The 14,056-nt window shown below is 47.1% G+C and overlaps 1 protein-coding gene across 1 annotated transcript in view; it reads right to left on the bottom strand.

Moving 5' to 3' along the window:
* LOC137504562 (E3 ubiquitin-protein ligase RNF213-like) overlaps positions 1–14,056 on the bottom strand; it is a 526,907-nt gene that overhangs the window by 308,008 nt on the left and 204,843 nt on the right. The gene's annotated exons all lie outside the window — the stretch shown is intronic.

A 14,056-nucleotide genomic window follows, 5' to 3' on the forward strand; every position in this document is an offset into this window, starting at 1 on the left:
GGCTACATATACTGGTAGCTCCTATACCTGGCTACATATACTGGGAGCTCCTTTACCCTGCTACATATACTGGGGGCTCCTATACCTGGCTGAATATACTGGCCTCCTTTACCTGGCTACATATTCTGGCCTCCTTTACCTGGCTACATATTCTGGCCTCCTTTACCTGGCTACATATACTGGGAGCTCCTTTACCTGGCTACATATACTGGGAGCTCCTTTACCTGGCTACATATACTGGCCTCCTTTACCTGGCTACATATACTGGGAGCTCCTTTACCTGGCTACATATACTGGGAGCTCCTTTACCTGGCTACGTATACTGGGGGCTCCTATACCTGGCTACATATACTGGCCTCCTTTACCTGGCTACATATACTGGGAGCTCCTTTACCTGGCTACATATACTGCGAGCTCCTTTACCTGGCTACATATACTGGGGGCTCCTATACCTGGCTACATATACTGGCCTCCTTTACCTGGCTACATATACTAAGAGATCCTTTACCTGGCTACATATACTGGGAGCTCCTATACCTGGCTACATATACTGGCCTCCTTTACCTGGATACATATACTGGTAGCTCCTACACCTGGCTACATATACTAGCCTCCTTTACCTGGCTACATATACTGGAAGCTCCTTTACCTGGCTACATATACTGGCCTCCTTTACCTGGCTACATATACTGGCCTCCTTTACCTGGCTACATATACTGGGAGCTCCTTTACCTGGCTACATATACTGGGAGCTCCTTTACCTGGCTACATATACTGGGAGCTCCTATACCTGGCTACATATACTGGCCTCCTTTACCTGGCTACATATACTGGTAGCTCCTATACCTGGCTACATATACTAGCCTCCTTTACCTGACTACATATACTGGGAGCTCCTATACCTGGCTACATATACTGGCCTCCTTTACCTGGCTACATATACTGGCCTCCTTTACCTGACTACGTATACTGACCTCCTTTAACTGCCTACATATACTGGTGGCTCCTATACCTGGCTACATATACTGGCCTCCTTTACCTGGCTACATATACTAGTGGCTCCTATACCTGGCTACATACACTGGTGGCTCCTATACCTGGCTACATATACTGGCGGCCCCTTTACCTGGCTACATATACTGGTGGCTCCTATACCTGGCTACATATACTGGCCTCCTTTACCTGGCTACATATACTGGTGGCTCCTATACCTGGCTACATATACTGGCCTCCTTTACCTGGCTACATATACTGGCCCCCTTTACCTGGCTACATATACTGGCCTCCTTTACCTGGCTACATGTACTGGGGGCTCCTATACCTGGCTACATATACTGGCCTCCTTTACCTGGCTACATATACTGGTAGCTCCTATACCTGGCTACATATACTGGTGGCTCCTATACCTGGCTACATATACTGTTGGCTACATATACTGGTGGCTCCTATACCTGGCTACATACACTGGTGGCTTCTATACCTGGCTACATATACTGGCGGCCCTTTTACCTGGCTACATATACTGGTGGCTCCTATACCTGGCTACATGTACTGGCCTCCTTTACCTGGCTACATACACTGGTGGCTCCTATACCTGGCTACATATACTGGCCTCCTTTACCTGGCTACATATACTGGCAGCTCCTTTACCTGGCTACATATACTGGCCTCCTTTACCTGGCTACATATACTGGCCTCCTTTACCTGGCTACATGTACTGGGGGCTCCTATACCTGGCTACATATACTGGCCTCCTTTACCTGGCTACATATACTGGTAGCTCCTATACCTGGCTACATATACTGGTGGCTCCTATACCTGGCTACATATACTGTTGGCTCCTATACCTGGCTACATATACTGGTGGCTCCTATACCTGGCTACATATACTGGTGGCTCCTATACCTGGCTACATATACTGGTGGCTCCTTTACCTGGCTACATATACTGGTAGCTCCTATACCTGGCTACATATACTGGTAGCTCCTATACCTGGCTACATATACTGGTGGCTCCTATACCTGGCTACATATACTGTTGGCTCCTATACCTGGCTACATATACTGGTGGCTCCTTTACCTGGCTACGTATACTGGCCTCCTTTACCTGGCTAAGTATACTAGCCCTCCTTTACCTGGCTACGTATACTGGCCTCCTTTACCTGGCTACATATACTGGTAGCTCCTATACCTGGCTACATATACTGGTGGTTCCTATACCTGGCTACATATACTGGTGGCTTCTATACCTGGCTACATATACTGGCCTCCTTTACCTGGCTACATATACTGGCCTCCTTTACCTGGCTACATATACTGGCCTCCTTTACCTGGCTACATATACTGGACTCCTTTACCTGGCTACGTATACTGGTCTCCTTTACCTGGCTACGTATACTGGCCTCCATTACCTGGCTATGTATACTAGCCCTAAATTACCTGTCTACATATACTGGCCTCCTTTACCTGGCTACATATACTGGTAGCTCCTATACCTTGCTACATATACTGGGGGCTCCTATACCTGGCTACATATACTGGCCTCCTTTACCTGGCTACATATACTAAGAGATCCTTTACCTGGCTACATATACTGGGAGCTCCTATACCTGGCTACATATACTGGCCTCCTTTACCTGGATACATATACTGGTAGCTCCTACACCTGGCTACATATACTAGCCTCCTTTACCTGGCTACATATACTGGAAGCTCCTTTACCTGGCTACATATACTGGCCTCCTTTACCTGGCTACATATACTGGCCTCCTTTACCTGGCTACATATACTGGGAGCTCCTTTACCTGGCTACATATACTGGGAGCTCCTATACCTGGCTACATATACTGGCCTCCTTTACCTGGCTACATATACTGGTAGCTCCTATACCTGGCTACATATACTAGCCTCCTTTACCTGACTACATATACTGGGAGCTCCTATACCTGGCTACATATACTGGCCTCCTTTACCTGGCTACATATACTGGCCTCCTTTACCTGACTACGTATACTGACCTCCTTTAACTGCCTACATATACTGGTGGCTCCTATACCTGGCTACATATACTGGCCTCCTTTACCTGGCTACATATACTAGTGGCTCCTATACCTGGCTACATACACTGGTGGCTCCTATACCTGGCTACATATACTGGCGGCCCCTTTACCTGGCTACATATACTGGTGGCTCCTATACCTGGCTACATATACTGGCCTCCTTTACCTGGCTACATATACTGGTGGCTCCTATACCTGGCTACATATACTGGCCTCCTTTACCTGGCTACATATACTGGCCTCCTTTACCTGGCTACATATACTGGCCTCCTTTACCTGGCTACATGTACTGGGGGCTCCTATACCTGGCTACATATACTGGCCTCCTTTACCTGGCTACATATACTGGTAGCTCCTATACCTGGCTACATATACTGGTGGCTCCTATACCTGGCTACATATACTGTTGGCTACATATACTGGTGGCTCCTATACCTGGCTACATACACTGGTGGCTTCTATACCTGGCTACATATACTGGCGGCCCTTTTACCTGGCTACATATACTGGTGGCTCCTATACCTGGCTACATGTACTGGCCTCCTTTACCTGGCTACATACACTGGTGGCTCCTATACCTGGCTACATATACTGGCCTCCTTTACCTGGCTACATATACTGGCAGCTCCTTTACCTGGCTACATATACTGGCCTCCTTTACCTGGCTACATATACTGGCCTCCTTTACCTGGCTACATGTACTGGGGGCTCCTATACCTGGCTACATATACTGGCCTCCTTTACCTGGCTACATATACTGGTAGCTCCTATACCTGGCTACATATACTGGTGGCTCCTATACCTGGCTACATATACTGTTGGCTCCTATACCTGGCTACATATACTGGTGGCTCCTATACCTGGCTACATATACTGGTGGCTCCTATACCTGGCTACATATACTGGTGGCTCCTTTACCTGGCTACATATACTGGTAGCTCCTATACCTGGCTACATATACTGGTAGCTCCTATACCTGGCTACATATACTGGTGGCTCCTATACCTGGCTACATATACTGTTGGCTCCTATACCTGGCTACATATACTGGTGGCTCCTTTACCTGGCTACGTATACTGGCCTCCTTTACCTGGCTAAGTATACTAGCCCTCCTTTACCTGGCTACGTATACTGGCCTCCTTTACCTGGCTACATATAATGGTAGCTCCTATACCTGGCTACATATACTGGTGGTTCCTATACCTGGCTACATATACTGGTGGCTTCTATACCTGGCTACATATACTGGCCTCCTTTACCTGGCTACATATACTGGCCTCCTTTACCTGGCTACATATACTGGCCTCCTTTACCTGGCTACATATACTGGCCTCCTTTACCTGGCTACATATACTGGACTCCTTTACCTGGCTACGTATACTGGTCTCCTTTACCTGGCTACGTATACTGGCCTCCATTACCTGGCTATGTATACTAGCCCTAAATTACCTGGCTACATATACTGGCCTCCTTTACCTGGCTACATATACTGGTAGCTCCTATACCTTGCTACATATACTGGTGGCTCCTATACCTGGCTAAATTTACTGGCGGCCCCTTTACCTGGCTACATATACTGGGAGCTCCTTTACCTGGTTACATATACTGGCCTCCTTTACCTGGCTACATATACTGGGAGCTCCTTTACCTGGCTACATATACTGGCCTCCTTTACCTGGTTACATATACCGGGAGCTCCTTTACCTGGCTACATATACTGGCCTCCTTTACCTGGCTACATATACTGGGCGCTCTTTTACCTGGCTACATATACTGGCCTCCTTTACCTGGCTACATATACTGGTAGCTCCTATACCTGGCTACATATACTGGTGGCTCCTATACCTGGCTACATATACTGGTAGCTCCTATACCTGGCTACATATACTGGTAGCTCCTATACCTGGCTACATATACTGGTGGCTCCTATACATGGCTACATATACTGGGAGCTCCTTTACCTGGCTACATATACTGGCCTCCTTTACCTGGCTACATATACTGGGCGCTCCTTTACCTGGCTACATATACTGGCCTCCTTTACCTGGCTACATATACTGGAGGCTCCTATACCTGGCTACATATACTGGCCTCCTTTACCTGGTTACATATACTGGTAGCTCCTATACCTGGCTACATATACTGGTGGCTCCTATACCTGGCTACATATACTGGTAGCTCCTTTACCTGGCTACATATACTGGTAGCTCCTATACCTGGCTACATATACTGGTGGCTCCTGTACCTGGCTACATATACTGGGAGCTCCTTTACCTGGCTTCATATACTGGCCTCCTTTACCTGGCTACATATACTGGGGACTCCTATACCTGGCCACATATACTGGCCTCCTGTACCTGGCTACATATACTGGTAGCTCCTATACCTGGCTACATATACTGGGAGCTCCTTTACCTGGCTACATATACTGGTAGCTCCTATACCTGGCTACATATACTGGCTGCTCCAATACCTGGCTACATATACTGGTGGCTCCTATACCTGGCTACATATACTGGTGGCTCCTATACCTGGCTACATATACTGGTGGCTCCTTTACCTGGCTACATATTCAGCGCTGCGTAATATGTTGGTGCTTTATAAATACAATAAATAAATAAATAATAAATAAATATACTGGTGGCTCATATACCTGGCTACATATACTGGTAGCTCCAATACCTCGCTACATATACTGTTGGCTCCTATACCTGGCTACATATACTGGTGGCTCCTATACCTGGCTACATATACTGGTGGCTCCTATACCTGGCTACATATACTGGTGGCTCCTATACCTGGCTACATATACTGGTGGCTCCTATACCTGGCTACATATACTGGTAACTCCTATACCTGGCTACATATACTAGTGGCTCCTATACCTGGCTACATATACTGGTGGCTCCTATACCTGGCTACATATACTGGTAGCTCCTATACCTGGCTACATATACTGGCGGCTCCTTTACCTGGCTACATATACTGGTGGCTCCTATAGCTGGCTACGTATACTGGTGGCTCCTTTACCTGGCTACGTATACTGGCCTCCTTTACCTGGCTACGTATACTGGCCTCCTTTACCTGGCTAAGTATACTAGCCCTCCTTTACCTGGCTACATATACTAGCGTCCTTTACCTGGCTACATATACTGGTAGCTCCTATACCTGGCTACATATACTGGGAGCTCCTTTACCTGGCTACATATACTGGTAGCTCCTATACCTGGCTACATATACTGGCTGCTCCAATACCTGGCTACATATACTGGTGGCTCCTATACCTGGCTACATATACTGGTGGCTCCTATACCTGGCTACATATACTGATGGCTTCTATACCTGGCATATACTGGTGGCTTCTATACCTACTGGCCTCTTTTACCTGGCTACGTATACTAGCCCTCCTTTACCTGGCTACATATACTGGCCTCCTTTACCTGGCTACATATACTGGCCTCCTTTTCCTGGCTACATATACTGGTGGCTCCTATACCTGGCTCCAAATACTGGTGGCTCCTTCACCTGGCTACATATACTGGTGGCTCCTATACCTGGCTACATATACTGGTGGCTCCTTTACCTGGCTACATATACTGGTGGCTCCTATACCTGGCTACATATACTGGTAGCTCCTATACCTGGCTACATATACTGGTGGCTCCTATACCTGGCTACATATACTGTTGGCTCCTATACCTGGCTACATATACTGGTGGCTCCTTTACCTGGCTACGTATACTGGCCTCCTTTACCTGGCTAAGTATACTAGCCCTCCTTTACCTGGCTACATATACTGGCCTCCTTTACCTGGCTACATATACTGGTAGCTCCTATACCTGGCTACATATACTGGTGGCTCCTATACCTGGCTACATATACTGGTGGCTTCTATACCTGTTGTACATATACTGGCCTCCTTTACCTGGCTACATATACTGGCCTCCTTTACCTGGCTACATATACTGGCCTCCTTTACCTGGCTACATATACTGGCCTCCTTTACCTGACTACATATAGTGGACTCCTTTACCTGGCTACGTATACTGGCCTCCTTTACCTGGCTACGTATACTAGCCCTCCATTACCTGGCTACATATACTGGCCTCCTTTACCTGGCTACATATACTGGTAGCTCCTATACCTGGCTACATATACTGGTGGCTCCTATACCTGGCTAGATTTACTGGCGGCCCCTTTACCTGGCTACATATACTGGGGGCTCATTTACCTGGCTACATATACTGGCCTCCTTTACCTGGCTACATATACTGGGCACTCCTTTACCTGGATACATATACTGGCCTCCTTTACCTGGCTACATATACTGGGAGCTCCTTTACCTGGCTACATATACTGGCCTCCTTTACCTGGCTACATATACTGGTGGCTCCTATACCTGGCTACATATACTGGCCTCCTTTACCTGGCTACATATACTGGTAGCTCCTATACCTGGCTACATATACTGGTGGCTCCTATACCTGGCTACATATACTGGTGGCTCCTATACCTGGCTACATATACTGGCCTCCTTTACCTGGCTACATATACTGGTAGCTCCTATACCTGGCTACATATACTGGTGGCTCCTATACCTGGCTACATATACTGGTAGCTCCTATACCTGGCTACATATACTGGTAGCTCCTATACCTGGCTACATATACTGGCCTCCTTTACCTGGCTACATATACTGGGTGCTCCTTTACCTGGCTACATATACTGACCTCCTTTACCTGGCTACATATACTGGGGGCTCCTATACCTGGCTACATATATTGGCCTCCTTTACCTGGCTACATATACTGGTGGCTCCTATACCTGGCTACATATACTGGTAGCTCCTATACCTGGCTACATATACTGGGAGCTCCTTTACCTGGCTACATATACTGGCTGCTCCAATACCTGGCTACATATACTGGTGGCTCCTATACCTGGCTACATATACTGGCTGCTCCAATACCTGGCTACATATACTGGTGGCTCCTATACCTGGCTACATATACTGGTGGCTCCTATACCTGGCTACATATACTGGTGGCTCCTTTACCTGGCTACATATTCAGCGCTGCGTAATATGTTGGCGCTTTATAAATACAATAAATAAATAAATAATAAATAAATATACTGGTTGCTCCTATACCTGGCTACATATACTGGTAGCTCCTATACCTGGCTACATATACTGTTGGCTCCTATACCTGGCTACATATACTGGTAGCTCCTATACCTGGTTACATATACTGGTGGCTCCTATACCTGGCTACATATTCTGGTGGCTCCTATACCTGGCTACATATACTGGTGGCTCCTATACCTGGCTACATATACTGGTAGCTCCTATACCTGGCTACATATACTGGTGGCTCCTATACCTGGCTACATATACTGGTGGCTCCTATACCTGGCTACATATACTGGTGGCTTCTATACCTGGCATATACTGGTGGCTTCTATACCTACAGGCCTCTTTTACCTGGCTACGTATACTAGCCCTCCTTTACCTGGCTACATATACTGGCCTCCTTTACCTGGCTACATATACTGGCCTCCTTTACCTGGCTACATATACTGGAGGCTCCTATACCTGGCTACATATACTGGCCTCCTTTACCTGGTTACATATACTGGTAGCTCCTATACCTGGCTACATATACTGGTGGCTCCTATACCTGGCTACATATACTGGTAGCTCCTTTACCTGGCTACATATACTGGTAGCTCCTATACCTGGCTACATATACTGGTGGCTCCTGTACCTGGCTACATATACTGGGAGCTCCTTTACCTGGCTTCATATACTGGCCTCCTTTACCTGGCTACATATACTGGGGACTCCTATACCTGGCCACATATACTGGCCTCCTGTACCTGGCTACATATACTGGTAGCTCCTATACCTGGCTACATATACTGGGAGCTCCTTTACCTGGCTACATATACTGGTAGCTCCTATACCTGGCTACATATACTGGCTGCTCCAATACCTGGCTACATATACTGGTGGCTCCTATACCTGGCTACATATACTGGTGGCTCCTATACCTGGCTACATATACTGGTGGCTCCTTTACCTGGCTACATATTCAGCGCTGCGTAATATGTTGGTGCTTTATAAATACAATAAATAAATAAATAATAAATAAATATACTGGTGGCTCATATACCTGGCTACATATACTGGTAGCTCCAATACCTCGCTACATATACTGTTGGCTCCTATACCTGGCTACATATACTGGTGGCTCCTATACCTGGCTACATATACTGGTGGCTCCTATACCTGGCTACATATACTGGTGGCTCCTATACCTGGCTACATATACTGGTGGCTCCTATACCTGGCTACATATACTGGTAACTCCTATACCTGGCTACATATACTAGTGGCTCCTATACCTGGCTACATATACTGGTGGCTCCTATACCTGGCTACATATACTGGTAGCTCCTATACCTGGCTACATATACTGGCGGCTCCTTTACCTGGCTACATATACTGGTGGCTCCTATAGCTGGCTACGTATACTGGTGGCTCCTTTACCTGGCTACGTATACTGGCCTCCTTTACCTGGCTACGTATACTGGCCTCCTTTACCTGGCTAAGTATACTAGCCCTCCTTTACCTGGCTACATATACTAGCGTCCTTTACCTGGCTACATATACTGGTAGCTCCTATACCTGGCTACATATACTGGGAGCTCCTTTACCTGGCTACATATACTGGTAGCTCCTATACCTGGCTACATATACTGGCTGCTCCAATACCTGGCTACATATACTGGTGGCTCCTATACCTGGCTACATATACTGGTGGCTCCTATACCTGGCTACATATACTGATGGCTTCTATACCTGGCATATACTGGTGGCTTCTATACCTACTGGCCTCTTTTACCTGGCTACGTATACTAGCCCTCCTTTACCTGGCTACATATACTGGCCTCCTTTACCTGGCTACATATACTGGCCTCCTTTTCCTGGCTACATATACTGGTGGCTCCTATACCTGGCTCCAAATACTGGTGGCTCCTTCACCTGGCTACATATACTGGTGGCTCCTATACCTGGCTACATATACTGGTGGCTCCTTTACCTGGCTACATATACTGGTGGCTCCTATACCTGGCTACATATACTGGTAGCTCCTATACCTGGCTACATATACTGGTGGCTCCTATACCTGGCTACATATACTGTTGGCTCCTATACCTGGCTACATATACTGGTGGCTCCTTTACCTGGCTACGTATACTGGCCTCCTTTACCTGGCTAAGTATACTAGCCCTCCTTTACCTGGCTACATATACTGGCCTCCTTTACCTGGCTACATATACTGGTAGCTCCTATACCTGGCTACATATACTGGTGGCTCCTATACCTGGCTACATATACTGGTGGCTTCTATACCTGTTGTACATATACTGGCCTCCTTTACCTGGCTACATATACTGGCCTCCTTTACCTGGCTACATATACTGGCCTCCTTTACCTGGCTACATATACTGGCCTCCTTTACCTGACTACATATAGTGGACTCCTTTACCTGGCTACGTATACTGGCCTCCTTTACCTGGCTACGTATACTAGCCCTCCATTACCTGGCTACATATACTGGCCTCCTTTACCTGGCTACATATACTGGTAGCTCCTATACCTGGCTACATATACTGGTGGCTCCTATACCTGGCTAGATTTACTGGCGGCCCCTTTACCTGGCTACATATACTGGGGGCTCATTTACCTGGCTACATATACTGGCCTCCTTTACCTGGCTACATATACTGGGCACTCCTTTACCTGGATACATATACTGGCCTCCTTTACCTGGCTACATATACTGGGAGCTCCTTTACCTGGCTACATATACTGGCCTCCTTTACCTGGCTACATATACTGGTGGCTCCTATACCTGGCTACATATACTGGCCTCCTTTACCTGGCTACATATACTGGTAGCTCCTATACCTGGCTACATATACTGGTGGCTCCTATACCTGGCTACATATACTGGTGGCTCCTATACCTGGCTACATATACTGGCCTCCTTTACCTGGCTACATATACTGGTAGCTCCTATACCTGGCTACATATACTGGTGGCTCCTATACCTGGCTACATATACTGGTAGCTCCTATACCTGGCTACATATACTGGTAGCTCCTATACCTGGCTACATATACTGGCCTCCTTTACCTGGCTACATATACTGGGTGCTCCTTTACCTGGCTACATATACTGACCTCCTTTACCTGGCTACATATACTGGGGGCTCCTATACCTGGCTACATATATTGGCCTCCTTTACCTGGCTACATATACTGGTGGCTCCTATACCTGGCTACATATACTGGTAGCTCCTATACCTGGCTACATATACTGGGAGCTCCTTTACCTGGCTACATATACTGGCTGCTCCAATACCTGGCTACATATACTGGTGGCTCCTATACCTGGCTACATATACTGGCTGCTCCAATACCTGGCTACATATACTGGTGGCTCCTATACCTGGCTACATATACTGGTGGCTCCTATACCTGGCTACATATACTGGTGGCTCCTTTACCTGGCTACATATTCAGCGCTGCGTAATATGTTGGCGCTTTATAAATACAATAAATAAATAAATAATAAATAAATATACTGGTTGCTCCTATACCTGGCTACATATACTGGTAGCTCCTATACCTGGCTACATATACTGTTGGCTCCTATACCTGGCTACATATACTGGTAGCTCCTATACCTGGTTACATATACTGGTGGCTCCTATACCTGGCTACATATTCTGGTGGCTCCTATACCTGGCTACATATACTGGTGGCTCCTATACCTGGCTACATATACTGGTAGCTCCTATACCTGGCTACATATACTGGTGGCTCCTATACCTGGCTACATATACTGGTGGCTCCTATACCTGGCTACATATACTGGTGGCTTCTATACCTGGCATATACTGGTGGCTTCTATACCTACAGGCCTCTTTTACCTGGCTACGTATACTAGCCCTCCTTTACCTGGCTACATATACTGGCCTCCTTTACCTGGCTACATATACTGGCCTCCTTTTCCTGGCTACATATACTGGTGGCTCCTATACCTGGCTACATATACTGGCGGCCCCTATACCTGGCTACATATACTGGTGGCTCCTATACCTGGCTCCATATACTGGTGGCTCCTTCACCTGGCTACATATACTGGTGGCTCCTATACCTGGCTACATATACTGGTGGCTCCTTTACCTGGCTACATATACTGGTGGCTCCTATACCTGGCTACATATACTGGTAGCTCCTATACCTGGCTACATATACTGGTGGCTCCTATACCTGGCTACATATACTGTTGGCTCCTATACCTGGCTACATATACTGGTGGCTCCTTTACCTGGCTACGTATACTGGCCTCCTTTACCTGGCTAAGTATACTAGCCCTCCTTTACCTGGCTACATATACTGGCCTCCTTTACCTGGCTACATATACTGGTAGCTCCTATACCTGGCTACATATACTGGTGGCTCCTATACCTGGCTACATATACTGGTGGCTTCTATACCTGTTGTACATATACTGGCCTCCTTTACCTGGCTACATATACTGGCCTCCTTTACCTGGCTACATATACTGGCCTCCTTTACCTGGCTACATATACTGGCCTCCTTTACCTGACTACATATACTGGACTCCTTTACCTGGCTACGTATACTGGCCTCCTTTACCTGGCTAAGTATACTGGCCTCCTTTACCTGGCTACGTATACTAGCCCTCCATTACCTGGCTACATATACTGGCCTCCTTTACCTGGCTACATATACTGGTAGCTCCTATACCTGGCTACATATACTGGTGGCTCCTATACCTGGCTAGATTTACTGGCGGCCCCTTTACCTGGCTACATATACTGGGAGCTCATTTACCTGGCTACATATACTGGGCGCTCCTTTACCTGGCTACATATACTGGCCTCCTTTACCTGGCTACATATACTGGGCGCTCCTTTACCTGGATACATATACTGGCCTCCTTTACCTGGCTACATATACTGGGAGCTCCTTTACCTGGCTACATATACTGGCCTCCTTTACCTGGCTACATATACTGGTGGCTCCTATACCTGGCTACATATACTGGCCTCCTTTACCTGGCTACGTATACTGGCCTCCTTTACCTGGCTACGTATACTGGCCTCCTTTACCTGGCTAAGTATACTAGCCCTCCTTTACCTGGCTACATATACTAGCGTCCTTTACCTGGCTACATATACTGGTAGCTCCTATACCTGGCTACATATACTGGGAGCTCCTTTACCTGGCTACATATACTGGTAGCTCCTATACCTGGCTACATATACTGGCTGCTCCAATACCTGGCTACATATACTGGTGGCTCCTATACCTGGCTACATATACTGGTGGCTCCTATACCTGGCTACATATACTGATGGCTTCTATACCTGGCATATACTGGTGGCTTCTATACCTACTGGCCTCTTTTACCTGGCTACGTATACTAGCCCTCCTTTACCTGGCTACATATACTGGCCTCCTTTACCTGGCTACATATACTGGCCTCCTTTTCCTGGCTACATATACTGGTGGCTCCTATACCTGGCTCCAAATACTGGTGGCTCCTTCACCTGGCTACATATACTGGTGGCTCCTATACCTGGCTACATATACTGGTGGCTCCTTTACCTGGCTACATATACTGGTGGCTCCTATACCTGGCTACATATACTGGTAGCTCCTATACCTGGCTACATATACTGGTGGCTCCTATACCTGGCTACATATACTGTTGGCTCCTATACCTGGCTACATATACTGGTGGCTCCTTTACCTGGCTACGTATACTGGCCTCCTTTACCTGGCTAAGTATACTAGCCCTCCTTTACCTGGCTACATATACTGGCCTCCTTTACCTGGCTACATATACTGGTAGCTCCTATACCTGGCTACATATACTGGTGGCTCCTATACCTG

Source organism: Hyperolius riggenbachi, chromosome 4 (genome assembly GCF_040937935.1).
Source record: "Hyperolius riggenbachi isolate aHypRig1 chromosome 4, aHypRig1.pri, whole genome shotgun sequence".
Classification (NCBI taxonomy): domain Eukaryota; kingdom Metazoa; phylum Chordata; class Amphibia; order Anura; family Hyperoliidae; genus Hyperolius; species Hyperolius riggenbachi.